Below are 22,267 nucleotides of genomic sequence, written 5' to 3'. Positions count from 1 at the left end.
ACAACCTGGGGCTTTGTATTGTGTCGAGTGTGTATATATATATATATATATATATATATATATATATATATATTCACTGAAAAAACCATAGGTTATAGACCATATATAGTTAGGAATTAGCATTTAAAAAACCTTATTTTACTCACACAAAACCATTGAAATTCCATATATAGTTAGTTGCACTAACTATATATCGCGCACCCGCAATCCACTGCTGATGATGTCACATATTACATCATTCATGACATGGTCAGTGACATCACTGATGACATCACTGATGACATCTCAAATGACATCACTGATGACATCTCATTTGACATCATTCTTGTGCTAATACGATGAACCTCTTCAGACTCTAATATAACCTTAGATACACTCAGTGTATACAGACACTCACACACTGTCACTCATCCATGGAGTTACTCACACACCTAGTCAGTCATGCAAAGAAACAATCTCACCTCCATTTCCTCAACTATACAGTTATACACACCTTACTTATTCAAACATATACTAACACATATTTACTCTCTTATACAATCCCTGATACAAGTTCACAATGATCCATACAGCCACTCACACATTCAGTGGCTCTCATGCACAGTTATTTATATATGCCAACTCTCACATGTACTGTGTTTTACATATGTACTTACTATGACATGTAGCATTGAGCTATCCATTCACTCATCAATACACTCATGCACACAGTCAACCGCCCATGTAGCTGTTTCCACATGCACTCTTGAACTCATACACCTAGTAAATCAACTGCTCACACATCTATGCACAGAGTCACACACCTCCCAGCCACCCCCACACAAACTCAATCTCCCATACAAATACTTGGGCAACCAATCAATAACACATATAGCCTCTCGTATAGCTAATGATCAACACATGCAGCAGTTTACATCACAACAGACATACTGATGCACACATTCAGACAGTTTAGTCACTAACCCATGCATTTAGTACGACACATTTATTCACTCACTCATACAGTCAGTCACGCACCTACTAAATCCTTCATCCAGACACTTATACATCCACTCATTCTTCAATATATCAAACATATTTAAACTTTACAGAAACACACAGTCACTGGATGATGTCATCACTGATGTCATCAGTGATGTCATCAGTGATGTCATTTGAGATGTCATCAGTGATGTCACTGACCATGTCATGAATGATGTAATATGTGACATCATCAGCAGTGGATTGCGGGTGCGCGATATATAGTTAGTGCAACTAACTATATATGGAATTTCAATGGTTTTGTGTGAGTAAAATAAGGTTTTTTAAATGCTAATTCCTAACTATATATGGTCTATAACCTATGGTTTTTTCAGTGAATTTTCAAGGTTTTGTAAATGCTAATTCCTAACTATATATGGTCTATAACCTATGGTTTTTTCAGTGAATTTCAATGGTTTTTTAATAGCAAATATCATAAGCTGTCGAATGTCAAGTACGTGGTAAGTGAAAACATTTTCGTGTTTATGCACACTGATCTGCTTTGAATGGTGCCCCCCCCCTCATTTCTATTAGGAGTACTCTCTCTTTGCAGATAGTGAAAGGTAGTTAACGCAGGCCTTTGCCCCCGTTGTAATCCGTCGTGCCTGCTTCTCTCTCCATTTGATTGATTGTTATCCAAGTATTTACTGTTTTAGAATTAGTTCTCTTTGGTTCATTCTCTATTTACAAACAAACACAGAGTCGCAATACTCTGTTTAGTCTTTGCAGATAACGAAAAATCGTGTAAAAAAAAAGAAAAGGAATCGAGCAAAATCAGTAGGCCACTAATGGGATCTCTTTTTGACCTCGCTAAAATAGAAACATTAGGAACAACCCCTCATGACAAATACAAAACTAGTGAGATGAACTGAACTCCACACAATGATGGCTGCAAAACAGCTCGGCTCCGCCACCCACCCCGCCCAAAATAACGATAAAGAGCGGCTGCCATGATTGGTTGCGGAATGGCCACGACGGAGCTACGAAATGATGCTGCTCTCATGCTAACCCCAGCTTCAGTCTGAAACATCCAGAAACACTGTAGACTACCAATTCGATCAGTTCCGGTAGCGCCCCAATGTAACCCGGTAGAGAAGAACTAGCCCTCCCCTCTTTGACTGATGGTTCTTGTTGCCTGTCCCTTCTGTTCTCATTTAACAGAACTATTTAGCCTGCTGAAAGGGGTTGTGTTCCGACCGCTGGTTGGTGGAGACATTTTGACTATATTCTGGACCTGCGTTGTCGCGTAATGCGTCATATGACGCGCCGCGTTAGCGCATCCGGAAGTCATCCGGGGCGCGCAGCGCGTAACGTAAGCATAACAAGTCATGTGACTTGTTAATAAAACTTTTCATTGGTTCATTTTACTTTTCTTATTGTAATGATGAAAGGCTTGGTCATATGACCTAAAAATTACGCTTTTCATTACTTCCGAACATTATTTTTTCTTAAATATATGTTATAATGTTCCAGGCTAATGTACTTTCCCGGAAATTTTACAACTGTCCTGCAAGTAAAATATATTCTTTTTTCGAGAAAAAGAGCGTTTCTTCGTCCCATGACGGAGCCGTTGAGCAAAAGAGGGTCGACCTGCTGTCTTAGTCGCCGATACGCCTGAATATGAGATTCTTATCGATCACTTTATGTTGCAGGAATAGAAAACACAACAGCCCTTGACCATTTATCTTTACTGCGTTCCTTCGTATTATACCTTTTACCCTTCATGTAATTGGTCTGCTTTATTTCACTTGCCTTTTAATGATTCTAAAACAGTGACTATTATTAAAAACTTTACCAATGTATATACTACTACCATGTTTTCTTTTAAAAACCTTTATTGTGAAAATTTCATTATACAAATACGAGCCTATAACCACGTGGGCCTGCCACGGAGCAAACTGTAATCGTATATGATGAATAGACATTTACACTGTAGAGGAACGTAACGGGCGGGCCATTAGGTTGCAAGAACTAAGGTGTCTAACAGTTACGGAATCGGTGGACGTACATTTTATAATTAAAATACGACAGGGCCAGTTAAAATAAAATTATCTAGATATACATTTGCGGGCAAGTACCATGGGTGACGTTAATTCGAACTTTCAACAGTACAGTAATCAATAACACATCAGAACTTAATATCAATAGGGATGTCGAAATATTCAATCAATTCTCGTCCCCGCCCGCCATGTACTTCAAAACTGCATACGTATCTCGTGATTTCAAGGTTCTGCAACCAGTACACAACAAGGAGTTACGAGTCCCATTTATTCCGGCGCCATTTTGGGCGAGGACGGGCAGGTCCAGGATATAGTCAAAATGTCTCTACCAACCATCGACTATGATGATGTTCATATGCTGTATTTATTAGAGTAACACTCATCTGTCCACATGAAATTAATTTGCCACAATCTAAACATGTCATTTTAATCTTTCCAAAGTTCTTCTAAATATTTGGGACCGTTTCCCTTGCCTCTGAAGCTCTCAGTGCCACTTCTTTGATGAATGTACTAGCAGGTCAGGGGTTCTCCTCCAAATCTCTCTTTTATGCAGCACTATAATTAATTGGTGCCACCTCTCCATATGACGATGCATGGTATAGTTACCACAACTATATTTTTTTTCGGTTCCTCTGGAGAGTTCATCGTGGCAGATGAAGCGTGTAACGTACCGGGCATTTACCTTTTTTTGCATGTACAGGAAAGGAAAAAAAAATCGAGCGTCCGAGTTCTAAGGTGTCCCAGGGCCATTTTAGTGGAGGACATGATACAGCGATAATGCCCTGGATAAGGACACTTCCTTCGGGCACCCCACGCCGTCTTTCGGCGCAGCATTGTAGGATGGCCACACCAGTGCGGCAACTTGCTAGACACCACCTCGGTGCCATCCGGATCTCGGCGCCCCACTGCAGATGAACTGCCTCCACATGGAGAAGCGGGAGAGGCTCGTTTGCGCCGCCTCCCCCCCCCCCTTCGGGCACCCCACGCCGACTTTCGGCGCAGCATTGTAGGATGGCCACACCAGTGCGGCAACTTGCTGGACACCACCTCGGTGCCAACCGAATCTCAGCGCCTTGTGTTGTCTTCCATTCCGAAAATATTGTTGGCAGCATTTTGAAAGGAAAGATAAACAGCCGTTTGTGGCCCTCACTACACCGTTCTCCTAGTGAGTCTCACATTGTTACATTTAGGAAGAATGTTGAAGAGTAGTATGTTGAAAATCTGAAGCCATTGTTATACAAACTCTCAACCAGCCTTGGATGGAAAAATCCTGAAGAATGTACAAACTGAAAACCAGTTTTTGTCTGTATAGCATCAGCAGCAACGCTTGAGTCAGCTTTGTGTGAAGCCGCCATTTTGATTCAATCAATAGCGTCCCCCTGCACACATTCAGGGACCTGGTCGTGTCTTCAGGTCAAACGGATTGTGGGACAAGATGCACAAAGGAAAAGGAAAAAAGTTCCGCCGGACCCCGGGAGGTGGCCGCCTATGTCATGGGCGATCTTAGGCCACACCAGGGCAATAGTGAAGCTGCAGCAGGTGCAAATAAGCTTCAGACAGTGTTACAAGCGCTGCTCAGAACTCTCAACTATGACACCACCTCGGTGCCATCCGGATCTTGGCGCCTTGTGCTGGTTCCGGCCTATTCACACATCGGTCCGCTACTGACGCCACCTCACAGGCCAACGGGGCACCCCACGCCGACTTTCGGCGCAGCATTGTAGGATGGCCACACCAGTGCGGCAAATTGCTGGACACCACCTCGGTGCCATCCAGATCTCGGCGCGTTGTGCTGCCTTCGGCCTATTCGCCACAAGTGCGCACGCAACTCAGCTGCATAGCGAGTGAAACACCAAGGGGCGCCCCACTGCAGCCGAGAAACCTCCATCTTGGGGGCGACGCACAGCATCACATTGCTTTCCAATGCAGTCAGATCCTCAAACAGCCCCCACTGACTGACGCGAACTCACAGGCCAACGGGGCGCCCCACGCCGACTTTCGGCGCAGCATTGTAGGATGGCCACACCAGTGCGGCAACTTGCTGGACACCACCTCGGTGCCATCCGGATCTTGGCGCGTTGTGCTGCCTTTGGCCCCATTCGCACATCAGTCCGCTACTGACGCCATCTCACAGGCTAATGGGGCGCCCCACGCCGACTTTCAGCATTGTAGGATGACCACACCAGTACAGCAACTTGCTAGACATCACCTCGGTGCCATCCGGATCTCGGCGCCCCACTGCAGATGAAGTGCCTCTCAACTATGAAACCACCACTGTGACATCCGGATCTTGGCGCGTTGTGCTGCCTTCGGCCTATTCGCACATCGGTCCGCTACTGACGCCATCTCACAGGCTAATGGGGCGACCCACGCCGAGTTTCAGCATTGTAGGATGACCACACCAGTACAGCAACTTGCTAGACATCACCTCGGTGCCATCCGAATCTTGGCATCTCAACGCCTAGTGGTATCTTCCATACAGAAAATATTGTTACGCTACCTTTGGCCCCATTCGCACATCAGTCCGCAACTTAGACATCACCTCGGTGCCATCCGGATCTTGGCATCTCAGCGCCTTGTGGTGTCAGTCAGAAAATATTGTTGCGCTGCCTTTGGCCCCATTCGCACATCAGTCCGCTACTGACACCATCTCACAGGCCAACAGGGCGCCCCACGCCGACTTTCAGCATTGTAGGATGGCCACACCAGTGCGGCAACTTACTAGACACCACCTCGGTGCCATCCGGATCTTGGCGCGTTGTGCTGCCTTCGGCCTATTCGCACATCGGTCCGCTACTGACGCAAACTCACAGGCCAACGGGGCGCCCCACGCCGACTTTCAACATTGTAGGATGGCCACACCAGTGCTGCAACTTGCTGGACACCACCTCGGTGCCATCCGGATCTTGGCGCGTTGTGTTGCCTTCGGCCTATTCGCACATCGGTCCGCTACTGACGCCGCCTCACGTGCCAACGTATTTTCTCCGCATTTTATACCCTATGCCGCATAACAGGTCATGTGACTTGTTTATAAAACTTTTCATTGGTTCATTTTACTTTTGGTTTCCTAATGATGGAAGGCTTGATCATATGACCTAAAAACAACACTTTTCATTGGATGAAAACTTTTTTTTTTTTTCCAAACGATGAAAGCCCCACCTTGTTTCTGGATGTTTCAGACTGAAGCTGGCGTCAGCATGAGAGCACCACCATCTCGTAGCTCCGTCGTGGTCATTCCGCGAGCAATCATGGCAGCCGCTCCCCACCAGAAGCCTGCAGGAGTCGGGGCCCCCAAAACTTTTGATGAATTCTCAAGGCGGAGGGGACGCTTTCGAGAATGGGGTCCAAGACCTAGCAGACAAGCGTCCGATTTCCAAGGTGTCCCAGGGCCATTTCAGTGGACCAGGCCCAAAAAGGAAAGAGCCTGCCGCCATTTTGAGAGTCCTGTGACAGCCGCCTATCGCTGCACCGCAAGAGTGGGCGCAACTCAGCTGAATTGCGGCTTTTGACACAGTGGACCAAAAACGGACGGAATGGCAACTGAAACGGTAAAGGGGCGCCCCACTACAACAGATGACACTCCACCTGGAGAAGCCCGTTCACGCCGCCTCCCCCGGGGCGCCCCACGCCGTTATTCGGAGCAGCATTGTAGGATACCAAAACCAGTGCGGCAACTTACTGGAAATCACCTTGGTGCCATCGTTCTGCTGCCTTGGAACTATTCGCACAACAGTTTGCTACTGAAGACCCACCCCCCGCGACGCCCCACGCCGTTATTTGCTGGGTGGCAACTTACTAGACATCACTTTCGTGTCATCTAGATTTCAGCGCGTTCTGCTGCCTTGGAACTATTCGCACAACAGTTTGCTACTGATGACCCACCCCCCGCGACGCCCCACGCCGGAAATCTGGACGTTGTGCTGCGTTGGGACTATTCGCACAGCCGACCGCTACTTCGTTGTTTTTCCCTAAAAATGTTTATATGTTATTACTATTTTTGTTTTCTTGTATATATTTATAAATTATTAAAGTTTTATAATCTTACTACTTTGTCGGAGTGCTATATATTTTTAATGTGACACATAATTGTAAAAACTTTGATGTACAAAGAGTCATCCCTGGAATCTTCCGCTTCACGCTCGGTCCCCTCCCCAATCACAATACAGGATGGTTTTCAGATAATAGCAACGCTTCTGCTGTGACGGATCTCATCGAGTGTGGGCCTTGATCTACTATAACTCCTTTGAAGAGGGGTGAATCTTTACAGCTGTGGCCATAAACTACATCTGCAGGGCTAGCTGATACCCTAGGACCAGCCTGGACAATCGGACACAGAGGAAAAGGAGTGTCAGAGGGTGCAGTAGTGAATAGGGCGAAAGGGAGGTGTCGGGCGGGCACAGGGTGTGATTCTCAGGAAAGAGCAGCGCAGATGGGGGGAGGTTTATTACCCATGCATAAGACAGAGAGCGGGGGTGACCACTGCCTGGGGGAGATGCTTGCGAGGGTGGGGAGCTGTTATGGTTGCTGATGCTGTCCCTTTAATAGAACTTCACCAACCTTGCCTTCCTGACATCATCACAAGAATGTTATGATTTCTCCTACATAGACAGTTGCTGTGATCTGCTGTTGATGGTTGCATCAATAAAGCTCTTTCCAAAGTCTAACCTGTATCAGAGCTTTTATCACTGGCGACGAGGGTCAAGGCTTGATTGGGGACAAGCACCTGCAACCATCAATTCCCCTACCCTTGGAATTTCAATTTTAACTTGATGCTGGGATTTTCTTCAGAAAACCTCGTTTTTCTACATTGGATCACATTGGACAAACTGTGCTCTGGATTGGATTGTGAATTTGTATTGGACTACAATCTGGACCCGCCTACAGGATTTATAACTCTTTGGAACTGGAATTACTGCGGAAACTGTACACTCTGGATTGAACAGTTATCCTTCTTCCCCTCCGTTTTTGGATTGCTACATTTATAGACTACTGCGTTTCACTTGGTCTAACTGTGCTGTGAATCCTACTCATTTGATCAAGATACAACCAAAATGAAGAAAGTCAACATACAGGTACAGACATTGACAGCGCCTTGAAGCGACCGTTACCTGTTGTTATTTGAACCAGAGCAGAGCCATCACCGCGCTCATCATCGCGTGAGTATTTCATTTCCTCGCTCTTCAGCTCACCAGCGGCCCCAGACGAGCGTGCACATCGTTCTCTCCTCACTGACTTCCAAGAGCGAGAACGAGTGCCATTGTGCAAGCGTCACCCTACGCGCTTACAAGTCCGTCTGCACGCCAGCTTACTGACGCGTGACATCATCACGCAGCGGCCATCTTGGATTCTCCCTAGCAACCACGCCGATGCGCACGGCAGCGCATTTTCTTTCCTTGGACTTGTGTTATGACAACGACTTCCAACAACCACGCCGATGCGCACGGCAGCGCATATTTTCTTCGAATTACCCAACGCAATTGTAATACCCAGCATCAATGTGACAAACGCGCTACCACTTTAAAGTAGAAAAAAAAATTCTACTCTTCGCTGCAGAAACAATTTCTAAGCACATATCCTTCAAAATTTATCGACTCTCATTTAAAACAGTCATAACTTGATTATAGAAGAAGTATTCTGATTAAGAAACGTTTAGAACATACACAAATTATAAAAATTTTCTTTCTCGTTTATATTACTAATTACTTCAATCAGTTACTTTAATATTCATAATTAATTACCTTTCTGTTAGTTGTTTTCATAATGGCTACAACATCCAGCATGTCGCAGCCACCTCCTTTTCTTTCCGAAGAGGGAGAACCCATTCTTCCTTGGAAAAGATGGAGGAACTTGTTTGACTCCTATTTAGTTGCCATTGGTGGAGAAAAGTTTTCAGCTTTCAGGAAACAAGCTATTCTACTGCATAATTTAGGTGTTGAAGGCAGACACACATATGATAGTATGGACACTATACCCATAGGTGGGGCGGATGGTGAACCTGCAGACATTTTTGAAATGTCTATGACTATGTTGGAACAGTATTTTGGACCTAGAATTAATGTTGTGTTAGAAAGACATAGATTCTTTACTCGAGTCCAAGGGGCCCGTGAGCGTGTGGGAACATATGTTGCTGCCCTTAAAACACTTTCTCGCACTTGTGATTTTGGTGACCTTGCTGAATCTCTTGTCAGAGATCAACTTGTTCGGTGCACGAACAGTTCCAGAGTGCAAGAAAAATTATTATCGAAAAACCCCACACTTAAAGATGCGCTAGATATAGTAGAAGGTATGGAAAACACCTCTACATGGGTCAAGGAGATAAGGAAAAATAAAGAAGATGAGAGTCAAACCGTTAGTGATCATAAAAAGAAAGTTTCTGACTCTGTACATATGTTAGCAGAAGAAGAATTATCTGAATGCCAGGATGTTGCCAAAGTTAGTGCTGGACTTAAGAGCAAACCTTTTCAAAGGAGTCCAACTTTACAAAAAAGTTTTTCTGAAACACGCCCTTCTTTTTCAAGAGAATCCAATAACTCCAGAGAACAGGATTCTCGTCAGCAACGTTCCTTTCCTAACCAAAAAATGCGTTGTTTTAGGTGTGGAAGTTCCTTTCATACTTCCAACTTTCCTCAATGTTTTGCTAAAGACAGTATTTGTAACAATTGTGGTATCAAGGGACACTATGCACGTGTATGCAAGTCTGGAAAAAGGAGAGAAAACAGCGAACCAAATTCTGATATCATACGAACAGTCGTTGTTTCTAGTGTTAGTGAAGGAATGGTTGATGTTGAACACATATATATGCCATTCTATGATATTGCCATTGACAAATTCGTATTCAAACTTATGGCTGACTCAGGTTCACCTTTTACCTTAATTGGAAACAAAATTTGGGATGAGGAAGTGGGGTTGGGAAAGATTAAACTTTTACCATCTGATATTTCTCCCCTGAGTTACAACAAATCAAAGATTGAAGTTTTGGGTTACACTGTGGCTAACATTTCTTTCAGAGGAAGATGCATTTCTAGTAAAGTTTATGTTGCTGTCAGGGGTGACAACCTTTTGGGTTGGAGACATCAGCATGATTTGGGAATCATTCTAGATCCAGGAGCAAAAGATCCAAAGAATCAAGTCATGCTGAAGGAAGAATTTCTTGCTGCACACTTACATAATGACACTCCTCCTCAGATAGATTGTATCTCTAGTTCTGAAATATATTTCAGTGATTATCCGAGAGTCTTTGCAGATACCTTGGGATGCTTAAAAGGTTTTGAGCATAGAATTATTCTCAAGAAATCTGCCAGACCATGTGTACACAAAGTGAGGAAAGTACCTAACATGATGCTTGAGCCACTCAAATGTGAGATTGAGAAATTGTTGAAATTGGGCGTAATTGAAGAAATAGAATCTTCAGAATGGTTGAGTCCTGTGGTTTTAGCACCAAAGGATGGGGGAAAATCAATTAGGATGTGTGTGGATTTACGTGGATTAAATGAGTGGATCTGGGTGGATAGACAACCATTACCCAACATAACTGAGAGCATTAGTACCTTGAAGGGTGCGAAAATTTTTAGCGTACTTGATCTCTCTTCGGCTTACCATCAAGTTGTATTACATAAGGATAGTAGACATCTTACGTCCTTTGTCACACCATTGGGAGCTTACCGATTTTTACGAATGCCTTTCGGTTTAGCTTCAGCTGCTGCATGTTTTCAAAGAGTGATGAAGATGGTTCTGGGACACCTTACAAATGTCATGTTCTTTCAGGACGATATCTTATTGTATGGTGTTAATGAAAGTGAACATGACAGAGTGCTAAGGTCAGTTTTAAGCAAGTTGGGAGAAAGTGGACTTACTGTTAAGAAGGAAAAATGTCGCATTGGCTTAAAGTCAGTTACATATTTGGGACATGTCATTTCTGGAACTGGGATTCAACCTAAACTAGAGTTAGCAGAGAGCATAGTAGGAGCACCAACTCCCGTGGACAAGGATCAAGTCAAGTCGTTTTTAGGGATGGCAGAATTTTATTCGAAATTTGTTAAAGGTTTTGCCACTCTTGTTGAACCTATCAGATCTCTTTTAAAGAAGAATGTACATTTCTCTTGGTCTGCAGAATGCGAGAGAGCATTTGAGTTGGTGAAGGGAGAGATTGGGAGGATGCCTACTTTGGGTCATTTTGACTCGAAACTTAAGACCATCCTCACAACTGACGCCAGTCTAAAAGGATTGGGTGCAGTACTTTCACAAATAGTGAATGGTGAAGAGGTTGTTATTGCTTTCGCTTCAAGGGCCTTGAGAGAAGCAGAATTTAATTACTCTTGTATTGAGAGAGAAGCGTTGGCAGTGTATTGGTCTGTTCTCCATTTCAAATTCTATTTGTGGGGAAAGTCAACATACAGGTACAGACATTGACAGCGCCTTGAAGCGACCGTTACCTGTTGTTATTTGAACCAGAGCAGAGCCATCACCGCGCTCATCATCGCGTGAGTATTTCATTTCCTCGCTCTTCAGCTCACCAGCGGCCCCAGACGAGCGTGCACATCGTTCTCTCCTCACTAACTTCCAAGAGCGAGAACGAGTGCCATTGTGCAAGCGTCACCCTACGCGCTTACAAGTCCGTCTGCACGCCAGCTTACTGACGCGTGACATCATCACGCAGCGGCCATCTTGGATTCTCCCTAGCAACCACGCCGATGCGCACGGCAGCGCATTTTCTTTCCTTGGACTTGTGTTATGACAACGACTTCCAACAACCACGCCGATGCGCACGGCAGCGCATATTTTCTTCGAATTACCCAACGCAATTGTAATACCCAGCATCAATGTGACAAACGCGCTACCACTTTAAAAAAAAAAAAAAATTCTACTCTTCGCTACAGAAACAATTTCTAAACACATATCCTTCAAAATTTATCGACTCTCATTTAAAACAGTCATAACTTGATTATAGAAGAAGTATTCTGATTAAGAAACGTTTAGAACATACACAAATTATAAAAATTTTCTTTCTCGTTTATATTACTAATTACTTCAATCAGTTACTTTAATATTCATAATTAATTACCTTTCTGTTAGTTGTTTTCATAATGGCTACAACATCCAGCATGTCGCAGCCACCTCCTTTTCTTTCCGAAGAGGGAGAACCCATTCTTCCTTGGAAAAGATGGAGGAACTTGTTTGACTCCTATTTAGTTGCCATTGGTGGAGAAAAGTTTTCAGCTTTCAGGAAACAAGCTATTCTACTGCATAATTTAGGTGTTGAAGGCTGACACACATATGATAGTATGGACACTATACCCATAGGTGGGGCGGATGGTGAACCTGCAGACATTTTTGAAATGTCTATGACTATGTTGGAACAGTATTTTGGACCTAGAATTAATGTTGTGTTAGAAAGACATAGATTCTTTACTCGAGTCCAAGGGGCCCGTGAGCGTGTGGGAACATATGTTGCTGCCCTTAAAACACTTTCTCGCACTTGTGATTTTGGTGACCTTGCTGAATCTCTTGTCAGAGATCAACTTGTTCGGTGCACGAACAGTTCCAGAGTGCAAGAAAAATTATTATCGAAAAACCCCACACTTAAAGATGCGCTAGATATAGTAGAAGGTATGGAAAACACCTCTACATGGGTCAAGGAGATAAGGAAAAATAAAGAAGATGAGAGTCAAACCGTTAGTGATCATAAAAAGAAAGTTTCTGACTCTGTACATATGTTAGCAGAAGAAGAATTATCTGAATGCCAGGATGTTGCCAAAGTTAGTGCTGGACTTAAGAGCAAACCTTTTCAAAGGAGTCCAACTTTACAAAAAAGTTTTTCTGAAACACGCCCTTCTTTTTCAAGAGAATCCAATAACTCCAGAGAACAGGATTCTCGTCAGCAACGTTCCTTTCCTAACCAAAAAATGCGTTGTTTTAGGTGTGGAAGTTCCTTTCATACTTCCAACTTTCCTCAATGTTTTGCTAAAGACAGTATTTGTAACAATTGTGGTATCAAGGGACACTATGCACGTGTATGCAAGTCTGGAAAAAGGAGAGAAAACAGCGAACCAAATTCTGATATCATACGAACAGTCGTTGTTTCTAGTGTTAGTGAAGGAATGGTTGATGTTGAACACATATATATGCCATTCTGTGATATTGCCATTGACAAATTCGTATTCAAGCTTATGGCTGACTCAGGTTCACCTTTTACCTTAATTGGAAACAAAATTTGGGATGAGGAAGTGGGGTTGGGAAAGATTAAACTTTTACCATCTGATATTTCTCCCCTGAGTTACAACAAATCAAAGATTGAAGTTTTGGGTTACACTGTGGCTAACATTTCTTTCAGAGGAAGATGCATTTCTGGTAAAGTTTATGTTGCTGTCAGGGGTGACAACCTTTTGGGTTGGAGACATCAGCATGATTTGGGAATCATTCTAGATCCAGGAGCAAAAGATCCAAAGAATCAAGTCATGCTGAAGGAAGAATTTCTTGCTGCACACTTACATAATGACACTCCTCCTCAGATAGATTGTATCTCTAGTTCTGAAATATATTTCAGTGATTATCCGAGAGTCTTTGCAGATACCTTGGGATGCTTAAAAGGTTTTGAGCATAGAATTATTCTCAAGAAATCTGCCAGACCATGTGTACACAAAGTGAGGAAAGTACCTAACATGATGCTTGAGCCACTCAAATGTGAGATTGAGAAATTGTTGAAATTGGGCGTAATTGAAGAAATAGAATCTTCAGAATGGTTGAGTCCTGTGGTTTTAGCACCAAAGGATGGGGGAAAATCAATTAGGATGTGTGTGGATTTACGTGGATTAAATGAGTGGATCTGGGTGGATAGACAACCATTACCCAACATAACTGAGAGCATTAGTACCTTGAAGGGTGCGAAAATTTTTAGCGTACTTGATCTCTCTTCGGCTTACCATCAAGTTGTATTACATAAGGATAGTAGACATCTTACGTCCTTTGTCACACCATTGGGAGCTTACCGATTTTTACGAATGCCTTTCGGTTTAGCTTCAGCTGCTGCATGTTTTCAAAGAGTGATGAAGATGGTTCTGGGACACCTTACAAATGTCATGTTCTTTCAGGACGATATCTTATTGTATGGTGTTAATGAAAGTGAACATGACAGAGTGCTAAGGTCAGTTTTAAGCAAGTTGGGAGAAAGTGGACTTACTGTTAAGAAGGAAAAATGTCGCATTGGCTTAAAGTCAGTTACATATTTGGGACATGTCATTTCTGGAACTGGGATTCAACCTAAACTAGAGTTAGCAGAGAGCATAGTAGGAGCACCAACTCCCGTGGACAAGGATCAAGTCAAGTCGTTTTTAGGGATGGCAGAATTTTATTCGAAATTTGTTAAAGGTTTTGCCACTCTTGTTGAACCTATCAGATCTCTTTTAAAGAAGAATGTACATTTCTCTTGGTCTGCAGAATGCGAGAGAGCATTTGAGTTGGTGAAGGGAGAGATTGGGAGGATGCCTACTTTGGGTCATTTTGACTCGAAACTTAAGACCATCCTCACAACTGACGCCAGTCTAAAAGGATTGGGTGCAGTACTTTCACAAATAGTGAATGGTGAAGAGGTTGTTATTGCTTTCGCTTCAAGGGCCTTGAGAGAAGCAGAATTTAATTACTCTTGTATTGAGAGAGAAGCGTTGGCAGTGTATTGGTCTGTTCTCCATTTCAAATTCTATTTGTGGGGAATCCCGTTTCTAGTGAAGTCTGATCATCGACCATTAGTACAAATCTTTTCGTGTCATCAAAATGACCATATGACACCTAGATTGAAAAGATGGAGTGAGGGATTGCAAGAATTTAACTTTAAAGTACAGTACATTCCTGGATCAAGTAATAGGCCTGCTGATTGTCTCTCCCGTCTTCCTATAGTGAGGGATTATGTCCCTGAAGGAATTAGTGTGAATTGGATTTTGGAGTCTAGCATCTCCAAAGAGGAATGGTCACAGAGCATGGCCAATGACACCACTTTTCAACTACTTAAGGTTATAATTAGAAATGGTTGGCCTAATCGTGATGCTCTTGAAGAAGTTTTAAAGCCTTTGTGGCCAGTGAGGGATGAGTTAACGTTCATTCAGGATAATTTGATGAGAGGTGACAGAGTAGTGCCTCCAACTGAATTGAGAGAGAGAATCATAAACATAGCTCATGAAGGACATTTGGGCAGGAATCTCACGAAAGCTCGCATTAGAGAAAGGTACTGGTGGCCCAGTATGGATAGCATGGTGGAAACTGTTGTCAAGAATTGTCATTTGTGTGCCATCAATGACAAATCACGCACCACTAATCAATCTCCTTTGTCACCAATTGAAGTACCTGTTGCGGTGTGGACCAAATTGGGCTTGGATATTGCGGGTCCGTTTGAACTTATGCCTGCGCATGAAAGGTTTGTTGTGTTACTAGTTGATTTCACTTCTAAATGGGTCGTTTCCAAATGCATGGGCATGGTAAATTCTAGAACTGTAATTGAATTCTTGAAGGAGGTATTTGGATCAGAAGGTATTCCCAAAATACTACTCACTGACAATGGAGTACAGTTCACCTCCAGAGAGATGGATGATTTCTTAAAAGACCTAGGCATCATCCATCAAAAGACAGCTCTCTATTCTCCACAAGCTAATGGTCTCACAGAAAGAATGAATAGAGTAGTGAAGAATTGTGCACAAAGAGCTTTAGAATCCATGAAAAAATCCAAGTATGGTCTTAAAGGTACTTCAAACTTCACTGGTCCTTTCACCATCATTTCCATCAAGAAGAATGTTGTCACCTTAGACAATGGTTGTACTTGGAATATGTCTAGGTTAGCCAAGTACGATGCTGCTAAATTCCATTCCACTGGCAGTCCCAGTTCTTCTTGCACTCCTAATATTACTTCCTCTCCCTGTTTCCAGAGAACTGTTTCTGGGAGAACTTCACATCTTCCTCAGAAATTTGATGATTTTGTAATGTATTGAAATTTAATATTCAGTAATGTTTTAAGTATGGAGAACTTCACATCTTCCTCAGAAATTTGATGATTCTGTAATTTATTGAAATTTAATGATACAGCAATGTTTTAAAAAATAGTTTTATTATTCCTATCTTTTTATATTGTTGGTAAGGGGATGTGTTATGGTTGCTGATGCTGTCCCTTTAATAGAACTTCACCAACCTTGCCTTCCTGACATCATCACAAGAATGTTATGATTTCTCCTACATAGACAGTTGCTGTGATCTGCTGTTGATGGTTGCATCAATAAAGCTCTTTCCAAAGTCTAACCTGTATCAGAGCTTTTATCAGGAGCCATGCTAAGGATCGACAGCGTGCACAGAGTGGGTCTGGTCAAGGCATCTAAAATGGCTGCCGTGCACGACAAAAGTGTGGCATTTGAAAAAAGACAAGATGGCGCAGACAATGTTTTTCAACACTTCCTGATTTCCTTCGAATCGAACGTTAACAGACGTTGGGGCATATTACCAAAGTTAAGCGATATTTATCCCTAACGATGCATTGCAAAGATTTTTTTACCGTCAGAAATTATCGCAGATAAACCTTGCTATTATCAAAGTTTATCGCAAATACGATAAAAACCGACCGCAATGCATTAATATTGCTGAAAACTCAGCGATATTCATGCATTACCGAGCTAATCCTCTTAGCCATGTTATCCACCTCCCATAGGATAACATGGCTAAGAACTGCTCAGGGCAGCTGTTACTTTTTGGAGATATTCGCGCTTATCTCGAATATTTCCAAAAGTTGATAATAGGAGATAGCGATGTTAGCGACTGTTTCCAGTCGCTAACATCTTGGCATGCCCACTTTGCATGTCATTAGTGATAAATATCACTCACATGCAAAGTGGGGCCCAAGATGGTCGCTATCTCCTACTAGCCGTCGCTAACTGGTGTTAGCAACAGCTAGGTAATACAGATATAATTTTATCTCCGCGAAGCGGAGCGCTGTTACAGATATATATCTTGTTTTTGAACGTTAATTTCTCAAAATGCACTGAAGCACATATATTGAGACCTAGCAAAGGCACATCGGGCTACCAGTCCCTATAATTTTACCAAGTTTCGTGCAAATCCATTCAGCCGTTCGATTATTATTATTATTTTTTTTTTTTGCCCCGCGGGGCCCTTTTAAAACCTCCACATCAAACCTAGGGGATCAGCGAGGATCTACTATGCCCCCTTATGGTCATTTGCCCCTTCGCTTTGGCCTCCTCTTGTCTCTCGATCCTACCGAGAGACAAGATGGCGGCCGCTACGGACTGTTTGGAATGTTTACAGACACCGGAGAGCCAATCAGCTTCGCTTCGCAAAGCTCCGTAACGCGAAAAGTACGCGAAGCGGTGCGCTGTTACAGATATATATCTTTTTTTGAACGTTAATTTCTCAAAATCCACTGAAGCACATATATTGAGACCTAGCAAAGGCACATCGGGCTACCAGTCCCTACAATTTTGCCAAGTTTCGTGCAAATCCATTCAGCCGTAAGATTATTATTATAATTTTTTTTTTTTGCCCCGCGGGGCCCTTTTAAAACCTCCACATCAAACCTAGGGGGTCAGCGAGGATCTACTATTCCCCCTTATGGTCATTTGCCCCTTCGCTTTGGCCTCCTCTTGTCTCTCGATCCTACCGAGAGACAAGATGGCGGCCACTACGGACTGTTTGGAATGTTGACAGACGCCGGAGAACCAATCAGCTTCGCTTCACAAAGCTCCGTTGCGCGAAAAGTACGCGTCCTGGGCCGCTGCCCGGTCCGCTGTTACAGATATATATCTTTTTTTAAACGTTAATTTCTCAAAATCCACTGGAGCACATATATTGAGACCTACAAAAGGCACATCGGGCTACCAGTCCCTACAATTTTGCCAAGTTTCGTGCAAATCCATTCAGCCGTTCGGGCTAAAAGTGAGGCCAACCGCCCTATGGAAATTAACATGGGAAAAACGCGTTTTGGGACCCCCCTTTTTTCTCGGCCCCCCCTTGACGAACCCCCCCCAAATTTTCAAAGGCTGCTCAGAAACAAAATGTGCCATTTTCCTGAAAATTTCAGCCAATTCCGTCCACAAACGGCAAAGTTATTAGACATAGAATTTTCAAAAATCCCATAGAGAAAAAATCCTAACTATATATACCTACTGGCGACCGCCAGTAGGTAATATATATATATATATATATATATATATATATATATATATATATATATATATATATATATATATATATATATATTTGAAACCAATCCACACGTTCAATCAAGTGAGGCGCTGACTCCGTGAGTTGTAATCCAAACAAAATTTATTTTCTAGGTTCGCTGCTTAGATGAGTTTCGGCGGCTTGCTCCCGCCTTGTTCACTACATCTGCACAAACATTTTGTCAAGGTTTATATACACGATCACTTGGATGGTTAATTGTCTGACAGGTTTCAACTCGAACTTGGTTGCTATGGTTACATTGTTGTGACACATACTGACAGACATAGAAGAGTTCAGAGCTAGCAATTTCATTAGTCATTGCTCAGTCTTTTATAACTCGCACGTGAACATTAATTACAGTGCTTTATAAATTCGACCACCATGCGCCTCTGTTAACATCACACAGGCGTTAAAATAAATTATAAAGTCAACAAATAATAAAGTGACAAAATAAATAATACATTACACGTAACCAGCATGGGATAAGTAATTTTCATGTTGATCCGCTCACTCGTGTGTTCGTGTCCGGGTGTGTTACAGTGAACATACAATTACTAAAATGCAGGGGGACCTGCAGCATGAAATCGGATACATAAATCAGTTGCGCTGTAATGTACACATTACAACTGCTCAATTAGCTTTGTGCCCTGGTGGGGACAGTAAATGAACGTGAGCTCAGGTTTGTGTTATGCAATGTGATTATGGATTATAAGATCTCACACATCTCAGTCATTAATTTTCAGCTTTGGGCATACTACTACATACAGTGTCCATCATGTTGTCTGAGTGTCCTACCTTATACGTGTAATTGTGGACCGGACTCTTAACGCGGCTCGCCTCGTCTCCAAGTGGAGTTTGTGCGTGCGGTTCTGTGTATCACAGGTGTTTAAAGTGCATGAAGGAAATATTCTGGTGGAGAATTTGTGTCTTAAAATAGATTAAAAGAAAAGTGTGGTGCTCATATGTACAAGTGATTTACTTATGTAGTTTGTAGATGAACTGCAGATGTTAAAGAATGGTACTACGGTTACAGAAATGGCAGGCTGGGCTATAGGTGCACATTTAAGGGTTCATCTGCATTCAGACCAAATGGGATCTTGGAGTTCAGAAGGATAATATATCTTGACTCTAACCGTCGTAATGCTCCTTTACGGTTACCTCCCGTGGCGCTTTTAGGTACACTGTCGATGACAAAATAGGACAATTTTTGGGCATTTCCTGAGTGTAGCTGATTGATGTGTCTCGCTACCGGGTACTATATAAAACCTTTAATAGAAAAGCAGACATTTGAGGGGAGCAAATTTAGAGTGTCGCTGGTGTTGAGGGTGCTCTACACAGGAGCTGCCTTCCACCTAAACTTGGGAACTACCCAGAGTTCTCTCCTTTTTTGTATATATATATATATATATATATATATATATATATATATATATATATATATATATATATATATATATATATATATATATGTGCGCAAACTCCAGACAACGCCACTGCAGCTCAAGCGCAAGAACCGGAACAGCGAGGCAAGCAGGAGACGGACCACAGCTGAAAATTCACAGGTCTTTTAATTGCAGGAAAGGTGTGGGGCAAGAGGGCAAGACGCGTTTCGGGCTTACAAAGCCCTTGTTCACATGCAATGACACAGTGATTTATTTTTGTTTTTATAATGCAGTGAAACCCGCCTCCCCGCCAATTTACTAATCAGGTCACATGGTCATAGGGATAGGAAAAAGACTATCCGAACAAAGCACAAATGGGAGAACATAAATGAAAGCTCCTTAAAACAAGACATATTTACAATGCGATGATTAAATAACATTGGCCATACTTGTTCATAATGCAATGTCATTTCTTTTCTGTATAATACAATATATACATAATTACTGGATAAATCCATGTGCAAGAAACGCATTTGTGCAAATGTAGCGGCCTGTAAACAGCGGGGGAACGGGAAAAGTTCGGGAAAGTGCAAATAACAAAATCACAATGAATCACTATCTGTAATTCTTGGAGTCATACATTCTATGCATGAATGCATTTCTAAGGGAGGGGAAAAATTGAAATAAAGTGCTAATAGTGCATGATGATATTGGCCTATGTATATAATGCATAAATGCTTAACATGAAAATGAAGGTAAGTCTTGACCTTTCAAAAATGTCATATAAAAGCGCATATAGAAAAACATTTCATACTGGTATAAAAACATCATCATATCAAACGGTGAAATAAAAACACCCTATGTGAAATACGTAAAAAAGTAGAGATTTCACATCTAAAATAGTTAAATATGTAAATACAAAAAGTGCACTATATACAAAGAGAGAAAGCCGAATTCATTTATATTTACAAATAATGACTGACAAGGAACTTGACCAGCCACGGCTGTTTTCATAGAGAAACATAACCCACTCAAGTAAATCAACATTGTCTAGCGCCTATTCCCAGATCACAGGGAACCTGACGTATCTGGGAAATAAATGGGATGGTGGGCCAACAGAGGAGATCTAGTTATATGTGTGGGCATTATATGTTTGATCAAGTCTTTAGAGAAAATGACGTAGATCCTCAGTGTTATTAAGCCCGTTGGGCCATTTACTGTCATATTCTAGGATCAGGCTTGATTCTAGTCGCCTCAGTATGAGCTCACGGTTGCCACCTCTTCTGAGTTTGGGGACTGCTGCTACCACATAATACGAGAGGCAATTAATGTCTTTGTTGTGGGTACTCTCGAAGTGGCGAGCCACTGGATATGTCTGGTCACAGTGTAGGATGGCTCGAATGTGCTGCAAAATCCTGACGTGCACTTGTTGTTTTGTACTGCCTACGTAGTTAAGGCCACAAGTGCACGTCAGGACGTATACAGCAAACTCAGTTTTGCAAGTATGGCTCCCTCTAATTGGAATCTCACTCATAGAAAATGGAGTTCTGTAATGAGTTTTATTTATGCCAAACTTGCAGACTCTGCAAGTTGTGCATTTACGGAACCCAGAAGGTGATAACCAATTAGGTTTCTGTTGCAATTCATATACACATATATACACACACAAATATATATATATATTACCTACTGGCGGTCGCCAGTAGGTATATATAGTTAGGATTTTTTCTCTATGGGATTTTTGAAAATTCTATGTCTAATAACTTTGGCGTTTGTGGACGGAATTGGCTGAAATTTTCAGGAAAATTTAACATTTTGTTTGAGCAGCCACTGAAAATTTGGGGGGGGTTCGTCAAGGGGGGGCCGAGAAAAAAGGGGGCTCCCAAAACGCGTTTTTCCCATGTAAATTTCCATAGGGCGGTTGGCCTCACTTTTAGCTCGAACGGCTGAATGGATTTGCACGAAACTTGGCAAAATTGTAGGGACTGGTAGCCCGATGTGCCTTTGCTAGGTCTCAATATATGTGCTCCAGTGGATTTTGAGAAATTAACGTTCAAAAAAATATATATATCTGTAAGCGCGCTCCGGGCAGCGCCCCGGTTCGCGTACCTGACGCGTAACGGAACTTCGCGAAGCGAAGCTGATTGGCTCTCCGGTGTCTGTCAACATTCTAAACAGTCCGGAGCGGTCACCATCTTGTCTCTCGGTAGGATCGAGAGACAAGAGGAGGCCAAAACAAAGGGGGAAATGACCATAAGGGGGCATAGAAGATCCTCCCTGACCCTCTAGGTTTGATGTAGAGGCTTTAAAAGGGCCCCGCGGGGCGAAAAAAAATATTTTTTTTGTTGTTTTTTTTTTTGGGGGGAGCGCTCGGTACGCGCACCGGGAAGCGGTCTGGGGAGCGTACTATAAGGAAAAAAGAATGATAGACTATGATATTTTGAAATATTGTATGTTTATTGATTGTTCTTTTTGTTGTGTTTTTTTTGTTTTTTTATTTATTTATTTATTTTGGTTGTACTTCATGAATTAGATATAAAAATGAATATTGTCTCAAATTTTTTTAATTATTAAATAAAAATTTATTGGTCAGAATTTTCATAGTTCAATAAAACTTCCAGCATTACATTATCTGGAATCTCCTCAAACATGCATGTT

At 42.4% G+C, this 22,267-nt stretch overlaps 1 protein-coding gene across 4 annotated transcripts in view; it reads right to left on the bottom strand.

Moving 5' to 3' along the window:
• The window catches only part of MCFD2 (multiple coagulation factor deficiency 2, ER cargo receptor complex subunit), a 206,923-nt gene that overhangs the window by 25,185 nt on the left and 159,471 nt on the right, over nucleotides 1-22,267 (bottom strand). The gene's annotated exons all lie outside the window — the stretch shown is intronic.

This window comes from Lissotriton helveticus, chromosome 6 (genome assembly GCF_964261635.1).
Source record: "Lissotriton helveticus chromosome 6, aLisHel1.1, whole genome shotgun sequence".
Classification (NCBI taxonomy): domain Eukaryota; kingdom Metazoa; phylum Chordata; class Amphibia; order Caudata; family Salamandridae; genus Lissotriton; species Lissotriton helveticus.
This window is presented reverse-complemented; position numbering and strand designations above follow the sequence as displayed.